Source organism: Gracilinanus agilis, chromosome 4, assembly GCF_016433145.1.
Source record: "Gracilinanus agilis isolate LMUSP501 chromosome 4, AgileGrace, whole genome shotgun sequence".
NCBI lineage: Eukaryota > Metazoa > Chordata > Mammalia > Didelphimorphia > Didelphidae > Gracilinanus > Gracilinanus agilis.
In genome coordinates this window covers 270,256,210-270,268,274 of record NC_058133.1, presented here as the reverse complement: position 1 = coordinate 270,268,274, position 12,065 = coordinate 270,256,210, and the positions used below count along the sequence as shown (strand labels likewise).

Here is a 12,065-nt window from a genome sequence, read left to right as displayed (position 1 = left end):
AAAGAAAGGCAAAGGGACACCCTTTATCTCTCCTATTCTACTTCCTGACTCAATTTCTTGAAGAAGCAATTTCCTCCAAAGTTTTTCCAAATTCATCCACAGAGATGCCTCTTCATCTATTCTCCAACACCCCAGGACTTTCCCCTCTTATACCGAGTGACGAAATCCAACAATCGGCCTCAAATTTCAGCAGATTTTGCCTCGGTAAAGCAGAGGCAGCTAGTGGGGCAGTGGATAGAGGACTGGGTCATCACTCAGGAAGATTTGAGTTCAAATCTGACCTTATTCGATGTGACTCTACTTAAATTCTGTTTGCCTGAGTTTTCTCAGCTGTAAAATGAGGATAATAACAGGATTATCTTGAGGATCAAATGAGATAACATTTGTAAAAAGTGCTTAGCACCTAGTAGGCACAATATACATGCTTCTTCCTCCCCTTGGTAATTTTCCTAAGTGTGACTCTGTTTTCCTGGAACACTGCCTTTGCCATTTAGAAATCTTCGATACTTTTTCCTTCTCTACCAAGTCAGATCCTTCCATCCTCTAAAATTCTGCTCAAACTCCTCTCTCCCAGGAAACCATTCTTCATCAAGCTTACTGAGTCCCACCTGCTCCATTCTCCCCATCTCCCCATTGCCACCAAGTATCCCACGGGGGACAAGTTATAATTAATTAGTAGCACACTTGTGTATCTATTTTGTTTTCATCTGTGCTCTCAGATTGTTTCATGTCCTGCATCCCTCCTTTAAAGAGGGAAAAAGACCACAGCTCCCAGCTTAGGCTCCTTTTCAGGCAGTGCATAATCCACTGGTTCTGTTTAGTTAAGGGGGACCTTCAGCAAAGAGAGGGAATAAGGGAGACCTTTATCTTAGTCCTTCCTGCCTTTGCCACTAAGAAGACAAGTGACCTTGGGAAATCGCTTACTGTCTCTAAGTCTCAACTAAAAAATCCCTTTTACTGGATACTGGTTTTATCTCATTTATTACTCAGTAAAAATATTCATTTTAGTAGCTTGTCTCTGTTAGTTACTTCCATGGTGGTGGTGGTGGTGGATGGAGTACTGGGCTTGGAGTCAGGAAGACTCGACTTTGTGAGTTCAAATCCAGCCTCAGACTAATTATGTGACTCTGGACAAGTCAACTTAACCCTGTTTGCCTCTGTTTTGTCATCTTTCAAATAAGCTGGACAAGGAAATGGCAAACTATTTCAGGATCTTTGCCAAGAAAACCAAAGAGTTGGAAACTACTAAACACCAGCAACATCACTTATCATCCACATAGTTTATTCTGTTATTTGTTTGCACATTGTTTCCTCCATTAGGATTGTAAGTTCCTTGAGAGCAAGAACTGTCTTTTGCCTCTTTTTGTACCATCAGTACTTAGCACAGTGCTCAGCACATAGTAGGAGCTTAATAAATGTTTATTGATTAACTGTAATATGAGGAAGTTGGACTAGATGATTTTTCTATTTTCTATTTTCCCCCCTAAAAAAACCTTTCTATTGGTTCCAAGAGTGGTAAGGGCTAGGCAATGGGGGTTAAGTGACTTGCCCAGGGTCACAGAGTCAGAAGGTGTCTGAGGCCAGATTTGAACCTAGGACCTCTCATCTCTAGTCCTGGCTCTGAATCCACTGGGCTACCCAGCTGCCCCTCCGTAGGTCCCTTTTAAGAAAACATCTGGATCTCTGGAATTTCTTCTCCATTTGAGAAGATGGTTATCAATCACTGGGATCTTTTTACATACTACTAATGGCATTTCTTTTTTTATTAACACTGTAAAGGTGGGGAAAATTAGCCAGGCTAAACTCCAGCAAACCATCAAAGTGAGCAGAGTTCAGATACTCTCTCCTTTGGGCCAGGTCTTCCCCAAACACATATGGGTGGTGGGAGAAGGCATAGAACCTGGCGTGTAGCAGATCCTTAATAAATGTTTGCTAGATAATTGAGTTTTTCTTCTTGTCCTCATTCTTCTTCATCTTCAGATTCTTACTTTTTATCTTAGAAGCAATACTAAATATCATTTCCTAGGCAGAAGAGTGGTTAAGACTAGGCAATGCTGATTAAGGGACTTGTCTAAAGTCACATAGCTAAGAAGAGTCCGAAGCCAGATTTGAACCCAGGACCTTCCATCTCCAGGTCTAGCTCTCTATCCAAGGAGCTATCCAATTGCCCCAATTGAACACTTCTTAAATATTTCATAATAATCCTCTTCCCTTTATCCAGAACTTCTCTGAGAGGAGCACTGTTATTAAGGAGAAAGAACAAATACATTCACCAGAACCTGGACAGGTACTAATCGACCTATTTAGACCCCTTGCTAGCAGGAATTTCTGTTCCTGACAAGAAGCATGACATAGGACACAAACTACCACAACAGACGGGGACCTAATTTAATTGAATTCACCAACTCTCCTGTGCATGTGTGTGTGTGCATGTGTGGTGTGTAGGCAGACTATAGAACAGGGATTCTTAACCATTTTTGTGTGTCATGGACCCCTTTGGCAGTCTGGTAAAGCCCAAGGACCTCTCCTGAAAAGAATGTTTTTAAATGCATAAAGTTCAATACACAGTAAACCAATTATATTGAAACATAATTATCAAATAAAAAATCTTCATGAAGTGAAGTTAAAGCCCCTTTTTCAACCCTAGAAAAATAAGAGAGATTTTCTTTCTCTTCAAAAAATATTCCACTACAGGTTAAAAACATCTTTCTTTAAGGGCTCTGATGTGCCTAAACAAGGGCTTCCCAGTTGGAGAGCATATGTGTCAGAGGAGAACTGATGTTTTCATATCGCCTTGACATTTAGGTCTTTTAACATCTCAGTTTCCTTTGCGGCAGAAACATTTATTTTTAAAAATCCACATTTATGTGATGGGAGGGAAAAGTTAGTTCTTGTTATGAATCTGATGGTTGGATAATTAAGCATCCCTAATTCTGAAAGCAGCAAACTCAATTATTCAGTGCCAAGCGTGACACCTCTCACACCTTCATCTCCGAGTCTATGGCTGCATGATCAGTAGTTCCGCAGCTAAAATACACTTCCCGAGAACTGAATAACAGGAGGCAAAAATATTTCTGTTTATAACAAGCTGCCATTTGAAGAAGATTTTAAAATATGTTCTTCTTCCACACACACAAATCTGACAGCAGTTGCATAATTAAAAACCCAACAGGCAGTTTCTTTTTATCCATTCAAGTAAATCAGTGAAAAATTCTTTAGGAAGTAAAATGATGCATTGTTTAAGACATGGTAGATTATTTCAAACATACTTAAGTGAAGAAAACGTACAGGTTCCCTCCCTTACCTGATGCAGAGCACAATGCTGTCCTAATTACTATTCCTTAAAACAGCTCTGAATTGGGGAGCTGTGGTTGGGGCTATGTCTATAAGGTCTTTTACAAAATCAAAGATTTAGACCAGTAAAGGGACGTTAGAGGTCAACTAGTCTAATGCCCTTTACAGATAAGGAAACTGAAGCTCAAAAGAGATTTCAAAAAGAATTTATGTAGCAGAGTGAGATTTGAATCCAGACTTTCTTACTCATCTGTTTCAAATTCACATTAAAATATATATTTAGTCTACTTCATGCTCTCTCTATGGCTCTGTTCATTCAATGAAAAGAGAAGCAGAAAATGGACAATTCCATAGTTTTCTGGACCAGTGTAGCCTTATAAAGTGTCTAAATCAGGGTCCAAAGTAAATTTCCTTTTTGTCTGATTTTGACTACTTACACAGCATAAGTCAACTCTGTAATTTGCCACATCTCTTTATGTTATACCATGATATGAACTGAAAAAAAATGGTCAGGGGGGAAGATGGCGGCGTCTGTGGCGGTGGCGTTTGTGATCTCCGGCTGCCTTCTGGGCCACAGCCTCAGGGCCAGCCGGGGATTCCCTGTGGCTGCCAGATGTTTTGGTGTGCAGGTGTCGCCCACAAGGGAGAAAATTACCCACACAGGCCAAGTTTATGATGAAGATGATTACAGGAGGATTCTCTTTGTTGGTCGCCAGAAAGAGGTAAATGAAAACTTTGCATTTGATAGCAGAGCAACCAGTATGCAAAGTGGAAAGTCAAGTGATATGTGATGGTGGAGGAAGAGTTCTGGATCATCCAAAAGTATATATAAACTTGGACAAAGAGACTAAAACTGGGACTTGTGGGTATTGTGGACTTCAGTTTACACAAACAACGTCACCACCACTGAAACCAGTACAATTTTCTGCATGTAAGAATTTTGGTATTTTAAAAAAAAGTATTTAAGAATCACAAAACATAAGCTTTATTTAAAAAATATTCTATGAATAGAACATAATTGTTGAGTATAATTTAAGTTTAAAGTGACTTTTCCCCCATGAGATACAGTCCTTGAACTGCATTTGTTTTTTGAATGGATGGTCAAGCCAGTTAGTCTTTTAACACATTGGCTTGGTCTCTTACAAAAAATCAAAACCTTTCTGTTAGCAAATGTTAAAATAAAATTACTTTAACCTGTTTATATAGTAAATTTTTGGTGATAGTTTAGAGATTATAAAGACAACCTTATATAGATTAGAAAAAGAACTGAACTCTCAAAGTCAAAAAAATTGAGTTTGCCTTTTAGTACTGATACTTACTAGCTTTTAGTCATAGATAAATCATGTAATTTCTCAGAGCTTATCTGTAAAATGGAATGTTTTTTCTTATAATATCAAAAATGAACATTTCAATATTAAGAATAGAAAAGAGAGTTGTAATTAAACTATTATGTATAGTTTATATATGTTTATGCCTGGCACGTAGAATAGTCGGCTCTTAATGAAAATATTGATTGATTGTATGTATTATATTTAATATGATAGTAAGAAAACTTCTCTGCTTGTCTTTGCCCCTTTTTGAACTTCTTCTCTTTTCTGTATATCTTAAAATATAAAATGTTTCACTGATAATCTTTTTTTCTTGCATCATTATGACAATTATTCAGTTTCTATCCCTACTAAAGGGAAGGCCTTCCTTGCAACAAATAGCTGTAACCAAGCAAACAAATCAATATATTGGCCGTGTCTGTCTTATTTTGTACCATTATTCCATCACCTGTTCCAAGATGCAAAGAAATAAAGAATGCTTCACAAAAAAAAAAAATGGTCAGTTGTTAAAACCCTCCAAATGTCTGGATGTTGAACTCTTTATAGAGCAAATATCTAGATGACTATTTCTGTTTTCATGTGGGAATTCTGGAGTTCTGGTGACAGCCTTCTTAAGAAGAGCCCCTCATTGATCTTTGCAACCCTTCCAGGATGATGATAGCAACATCATGTCTGACCATCTCATTTTATGCCGTACTCCCATTAGAACCTCCCCCGAGAGATCTAACACTTGTCCCTTTCATTCTATCGGGAGGAAGTTGCTTCTTTAGGGCTCTGTTTTTTCATCTTTCAAGCAAAAACCTATAAATCCCTGTCTACCCACACTGAACAAGAAGAATATAGCTGTTTGCTCTCTCCATCTTACCATGGTTTCCCATATTCATTGGTCCCTATCTCTGAGTTCCTGACTGTCTAGACCAGTGGTTTCCAAACTTTTTTGGCCTATTGCCCCCTTTCCAGAAAAAATATTACTTAGCCTCCTGGAAATTAATTTTTAAAAATTTTAATAGCAATTAGTAGGAAAGATAAATGTACCTGTAGCCATCACCGCTTCCCCCTGATTGCTGCAACACCCACCAGGGGGCGGTGGTGCCCACTTTGGGAATCATTGGTCTAGATTGTTTTTGTTGATTATCCAGCTGACTTGGGATAAATTGTTGAACTTTCCAACCTCGATCATAAATGTAAATGTCATCAAGAATAACCCCCTTATTTTACAGATGAGAAACCTGAAGGTAAAGTGGTTAAGTGGTTTGCAAAGAGTCAAGAAGAGCTAGGCAAGTAAGCTAAGAACCAACTTCAAGTCCAGCACCCTATGCATTACACCCTTTACTTCCTCTTACAGCTTGCCCTTCTACAGCCCAAAGTGATGGTGCCTGCTGGATTTCTATAGCCTAATGGAATTCTAGGTTCTTTACCTTGTTTGCTAGACCTACCCTGCTGCTGCCTGTGGCCCCAACTCTGTTTTCATCTGGGTTTTCTGGTACCATGCAGACACAATATTCTGAACAAAACAAAACAAAAACCCAGTTTATTCTAAAGATGGTCTATGTACATAAAATGGACTGATCAATTCATTTGAGCTATCTTAATAAATTACCATGTAGGGGCAGCCAAGTGGCTCAGTGGCTAGACAGGCAGACCTGGAGATGGGAGGTCCTGGGTTCAAATTTGGCCTCAGTTGACCTTGGACAAGACACTTAACCCCAATTGCCTAGCCCTTACTGCTCTTCTGCCTTGGAACCAATATTTACTATTGACACTAAAATGGAAGGTAAGGGTTCAAAAATAAATTACCATGTATTTGACTGACAGACAATAATCAGCACTGATTATATATCAAAATGAAAAAATACTTAATACATTTAGTGCATTAACGTTTGCAAGGTGTAGTACACATGTGATTTCACTTAATCCTCACCAAAAACCCTGTGAAGTAGGAATTATGAATGTTCCCATTTGGCAGATGAAGAAACTGAGGTTAGAGGTCAGATGACCTGCCAAAGGTCATATAGCCAGTAATAAAAGACTTACATTGGCCGAAACCCAGACTGACCACAGCATCAACACATAACCCAAGCCTTACTATGTGGAAAATAAGACTTGACCTCTTAATCAAAAATATCATAATCTAGAGACTCAAGTGAATCATTAAACTGAGTCAACATAGCATAAAGAAGGAAAAACATTTAATTAGTCCATGTAGATAGTCAAACCTGATCATTCAAGCCTAACAAATTCCATATTTGTGAATGAATTATGTAAGTTGCCTGGCTGGCTCAATCAAAGAAAGTGGGTATTTGTTAATTTTCTACTCCACTTAGTGCTGAGAAGACAAAGCCCTGATTGCTGCTCTGGGACATACCCCTGGGCCCTCTGAACTGTTGGGCAGACAAAGGCAGCAGCAATGATAATAATGACTCTGAAAACCAAGGGGATTTCAAGGCAAAGGGCTGTGTAAGCAGATGAGATTAGTATCATATATTCAGGAAACTGACATATTTAGGTTCTTGCTTTAATACAAATCCATTCTCACAAAGAGAAAGTCTCTTTGTTCGGGTGCTCGGATCAGATCGTCATGCAGGCAAGAAGGGTCTCCCCAAAACAGAGAATCACTTGAAATTGTGGCCTCAAACCCACATTGGCAGGGACCCTGGAAAACTGATCCCTGCTATTCATATGGTCGTTTTAACAAACCGTAAGAAATCATTCCACCAAGTTTCCTGTGGGCTGGTTCTGTGGCCATGGATATAGATTCATTCTAAAACTAAAATTTTCCTGTAGCACATTTTAGAGGTGATGTGTGGGAGGAAGCAGAAAGTGTACTAGATTTGGAACCGCAGGATCTGGGTTTGAGTCCCAGTTCTCATGTTTACTACTTGTGTGACCTTAGGCAAGTCATTAACCTCTCTCAGCTACAATTTCCTTTTCTGTAAATGAGGGGAGAGAGTGGAAACAAGTATTTATTAAGTGCTTCCTCCATGCTAGGAACTATGCTAAGACTTTACAAATATTATCTCATTTGGTCTTCACAACAACCTTATGAGGTAGGTGCTATTACCATCCCCAATTTATAGTTGGGGAAACAAAGGCAGACCTTGGTAAAGTGACTTGTCCAGGGTCACAGAGCTAATAAGTGTCTGAGGCTGGATTTGAACCCTGGTCTTCCTTCCTGAGACCCAGCACTCTATCCACTGAAGTACTAAGAGATTGGATTATTCTCTTTCCAAGGTCCCTTCTATTTCTAAATTTCATGATATTAGTCTGGGGATGATGAAAGCACAGCTACAGCAATTCATGGCTCATGCAAAGGTACCACTTTCCTGAAATATCAGAAAACTCCCAAATCCCAGAAAGATAACAGGGTACCTCTTGGATTGACTATGGAGCAACCCCAAACTAGAGAAGGGAAGACGAGGTCCAGAACAATTTTTGAATATGTGTCTTAATTCCTTTAACTAGCAGAGGCACTCCTTGGAAGTCCCATCCATGATATGTATCGTGATGCCTCTGAGCTGGCCGTAGTAGGGCTGATTAGGGCCTGCGGGATCTCTACACAGACCACAGACACAATTAAACCCTCAGTGGAACACATGGGCCAGAAGGAAAAGGGTGACTGCCAATAACTTCATCTCCAGACAAGAGGATTCATCAGGAAACCAAAGCATGCCATTAAGAGGAGAATGACATGTCTATTGCTTGTGTGCACAGGTGTCCTTTTGAACAGAATAATGAGGATATAAAGGATAACGGGGCATTTATAACATTAAGGGCAGAGTCAACGTGAGTGTGCACATGATGTCATCCTTCAGCTGGCAGTGCCAGCGCTTTCAAAGCACTTTAAAACTCCAGTTGCTATGGCAACTTGATGAAGCTCTTTAAAAGAACTTTTTTTGGTTATTTTGTATCTTTAATCACCATAACAACATAATATAGCTTTTAAAGTGTATTTTTATCCAATTTGTGTTTGCTTTAGACAGTCTGCATTTGCCTCTTCCCTTTATATTTAAAAAAAAAAAACCTAAAGCCTGACACATGAAAAAAATCATTATGGGGAAAGAAGCCATTTATAGCTGGTGCATATCTATAGCTATACATATATAAAAATACATACATACACATCATAAGATCCATCCATCTCCTTTGACCCCAAACAAACTTTTTGGTTTGTTTACATCCTGGTGTAGAGAATCTTACAAGTCTAGTCAGTCAGTCCATCCCCCTGCCTCCTGCTGGCCCCCTGGTCCACCCCCAATCTTCCCCAGGGATAGAGATGCCACACGTTCCCTTGCCTACACAGCCCAATGTATCCCACTCTGCAGAAACAGCAAAAGGGTAGCAAATGAGAAACCCATGATGGTTGATCACATTTTTCTTCACTACAGTGGGAATCATTCTCATTGGTCAGCATGCACCATCAAGCTGCCACCCTTCTCTAGTGCCTATAGGATCTCTCTGGAGTTTCACTGGATTGAAGTCAAGCTGTTTCTTGGAAACACTTTGGAAAGGTGAATGATGGATGCAGAAGCTGCCAACTGCATTTTCATGGAACAATTGAACATGGGGTATATGGGAAAACAATTGGTTATAGGAGGGGTGAGGAATTGAGTTGAAGGGATAAAAAGTAGAAGGCAAGCAAAAAGAAGGAAAGAGTTTATCAAGAAAGTTAGAAAAAGCAAAGGCTAAGGGATTGGGAAAAGGGAAAGAAGGTGACCAAGAAGATGAAGGAACGTAAGGATTGAGTATGTTTGCTGATATGACACTTGTAATTCTACATATTTTTGAACTCTCGTACTTAATGAATGGAAAAGAGGAAAAATCAGCTTATCAGAAGGGAGTAGGGCCAAGGGTCTTGAAGTAAAGGATTGTGAAGAGAAGAGAAGGAGAAGAGAAAAAGGACTTAGAAGAGGAAAAATAAAAGATAAGAAAAGGTGAGGGAAGGATCGGAGAATTCTTCAGCTGAAAGGGACCTTAACACCATTTAGTTTAAAAAAAAAAAACATTTTCATTTTACAAATGAGGAAACTGAGGTCCAGAGAGGTGAAGTAACTTGTTTGCAGGCTCCTGGCTGCCACATCATTGTTCTGCACCAGGCAGGAAAAGGGGAGAAGAGAAAAGGAAAGAAGGGAATAGTAGGGAAGGAGAAAGAGGCTAGAAGAAAAGAAAAGAGAGGGAATGACACGGGAGGAGAGAAAACCAAAAGAGGGAAAGGATTACCGCGTGCGTTCCTTACCTATAGTTGACACCACGGTGCCCACGAAGTAGAAGGCTCCGGTGAAGTCCCAACGTGGACGAAGAGCGTCGGCTCGGATGCCTGCAGCCAAGGCAGCTTCATAGTCTCGAAGGAAAGAAAGCAGCTCCTCCTCGCCCACGCCGTGCGCTGCGCTAAAGTTGCGCAGCGTCGCGCTCCAGCGTTCCCTCGCAGCCGCCTCAGAGGGGCTCTCCAGGGCAGAGAAGACAGTGGCGCCAGCCACCAGGTAGAGGCCGATGAGCGCGGCCAGCAGCACGAAGCGGCCAGTGTCCTCGTTGAGGTGAGAACGGCGGCAGCAGCAGCAGCAGCAGAGCAGGAGACGGCGGCAGCGGCGGGACTGGGGCCGGGGACTCCGGGCTGACATGGTCCGGACCTCAGCCCCTCGGGGGTAGCATGCTCGGCTGGAGGAGCTGCATCCCCACAGCGGGTCGTACGGAAATGATCCCGCCCGAAGAAGAAGGAGAGTAAATATGGTGCCAATAGGGGTGGGGAGAGCCCAGCCTCGCCCCGTCTTTCCAGCCTCCCGCAGAGCCCCTAAACGCCACCCCCGAAGGGCCAGTAGGCTGTTGCCGGAAGGGCGGCTCCCGCAGTCTCCCCCGAGCCTCTAGGCACAGAACGGAGCCGACTGCCCCTTCAGCTCTGGCACAGGGGCTGTGATTTGCTTTGAATACAGCGGGGCCAGGATACTCGTCTCAGCCCCCCGACGCCAGATCAACTCACCGCTCTCCTCTTCCTCCTCCTTTAGGCTCAGGACTATCCAGCTACCTTCCTGCCGCCCCGTGGCCGGGACCCGCTGACCTCTGTCCCTCATACTCCTCTCTCAAGAAGCCACAGAGCTGGGAGGCAGGGAGGAGATCCCTACTCCAGGACCGACCCCAGGCGCCTAGGATTGTGAGACTGCAGGTGTAGGCGACAGCCCCCAGTCACGTCCCATGAAAGCAATACAACAAGCCAGCTGCAGCCTTCGGAGCTTCCTTAGCTCCGAATTCCGGGCCCGTTCTCTCCTCTGTTCGGCAACCGGTTTAGGAGCAAGCAGCCAAGCAAGGTCCGGGGAAAAAGCGTCCTCTACCTTAGCTCCTGGCTGGGAACTGCTTGGTGTAGAGAGGCGGAGTCACCCGCGCCCGGGGCGGGGTGTGTGGGGGAGGAAGAAGGAGAGGGGTGGGGGGAGAGAACTAAGCTGCAGTGACGCCTCCCAGTCCCCGTGTACTAATCCCTACTCTTAGTACCTGAGTATTAGAACAGGTGTCTGGCACCTCTGCTCGTCAGCCCTCTGGGAAGCTGCTCTCTCCACCACCCTCTTTGGTACTAACACTGAGCAATCACTGGTGGTCTCAGAGCTAACTTCGAACTTTTCACGCTTTGCGGGGCTTCTTGCGGACTTTGGGGATGGGACTGGGCGGATGTGGGGGGCTGGTATCCTGCAGACTTCTTGCATTGAAAGACAAGGTCCGAAGTTTAATTTATCTTCTCCCTCCCTTCTTCCTGTTTTAACCTGAGTATCAGGGAACAGAGAAACGGCCAAAGCAAGGTTTTTTGACCCATAGCCTGGGGTGACCTCTCCTGTTTGATCCACTGGCCACCCTTCCTTTAGAAGCAAACACCCCTGACAGCTCAGGAGTACATGCGGGCCGCGTCATACAAGGACATCCAAGTCATGTCAGGTGTTGGTGGTGGTTACCTTGCCCTTCCTTTCTATTCCTTTACCCCAAACACGAAGCGAGTTCCACCTAGCTTCAGTACCGCGGACAGCGCAGCCGGTGTGCCTTGGGTCTCTGGCTGAATCGAGACTAGTCCCTCCCCAGACTCCACCCTTCCTAACCCCACTCCTTCACCTGCGTGCCCCTATTGCCCTGGGATCTGGGAACTGGCTAGAGAACAGGAGGGGAAATAGAGGTTCGGTGGGAGATGTGTGTGTGGAGAAGACAGGCTGGGATTTAGGGCCTGGCGGCGAGGAAAAGAAGGGAAAAAAGGAAGCGGGATGGCTACAGAGTAGGGAGTGGGGAGGTAAGGGGCGGTTGGGCATCACCCTGACTAAACTGCAGAGTCTCGGGAGGAAGCCCCCTTTCTCCTCCCTCTCGGATTAGGAATAGGAGCCTAGAGTCTGCACAGGAGGGAAAGGAAGGAAGTACTGCCCAGGTTCCCAGCCGCAGAGCCGACACTTGGAGGCGGGGGTTCCGGGGTGTGTGTGTGGG

General features: G+C 43.2%; 1 pseudogene; it reads left to right on the top strand.

The window, feature by feature from the left end:
* The first annotated feature begins 3,815 nt into the window (after positions 1-3,815).
* On the top strand, positions 3,816-8,248 carry LOC123246398 (annotated as a pseudogene).
* Positions 8,249-12,065: the final 3,817 nt, after the last annotated feature.